This window comes from Cebus imitator, unplaced genomic scaffold (genome assembly GCF_001604975.1).
Source record: "Cebus imitator isolate Cc_AM_T3 unplaced genomic scaffold, Cebus_imitator-1.0 Scaffold1138, whole genome shotgun sequence".
Lineage (NCBI taxonomy): Eukaryota > Metazoa > Chordata > Mammalia > Primates > Cebidae > Cebus > Cebus imitator.
The window spans coordinates 35,931-36,532 of NW_016108453.1; the positions used below are offsets into that span (position 1 = coordinate 35,931).

The following is a 602-nucleotide window of genomic DNA, read 5'->3' on the forward strand; positions in this document are numbered from 1 at the left end:
TTCATGACTAAAACACCAAAAGCACTAGCACCAAAAGCCAAAATAGACAAATGGGACCTATTCAAACTCCAGAGGTTCTATACAGCAAAAGTAACAATCATTAAAGCGAATCAGCAACCAACAGAATGGGAAAAAAATTTTGCAAAATACCCATCTGACAAAGGACTGATATCCAAAATCCACAAAGAATTAAAACAGATTTACAAGAAGAAAACAAGCAAACCCATTCAAAAGTGGGTGAAGGATATGAACAGACACTTTACAAAGAAGACATACATGAGGCCAATAAACATGAAAAAATGCTCATCATCACTGGTCACTAGAGAAATGCAAATCAAAACGACATTGAGATACCTTCTTACACCAGTTAGAATGGTGATCATTAAAAAAATCTAGAGACAACAGATGCCGGAGAGGATGTGGGGAAATAGGAACACTTTTACACTGTTGGTGGGAGTGCAAATTAATTCAACCATTGTGGAAGACAGTGTGGCAATTCCTCAAGGACCTAGATATAGAAATCTCATTTGACTCTGCAATCCCATTATTGGGTATATATCCAAAGGATTATAAATTATTCTACTATAAGGACACATGAACAC

The 602-nt window shown here is 36.2% G+C and overlaps 1 long non-coding RNA gene across 1 annotated transcript in view; it reads left to right on the plus strand.

Annotated features, from left to right (window-relative positions):
* The window catches only part of LOC108298852, a 22,417-nt gene extending 22,208 nt beyond the window's left edge, over window positions 1–209 (plus strand). The window contains exon 3 of the long non-coding RNA XR_001822723.1: window positions 29–209. This is a non-coding gene — a long non-coding RNA (uncharacterized LOC108298852). The remainder of the gene's footprint in view (window positions 1–28) is intronic.
* The last annotated feature ends 393 nt before the right edge of the window (window positions 210–602 follow it).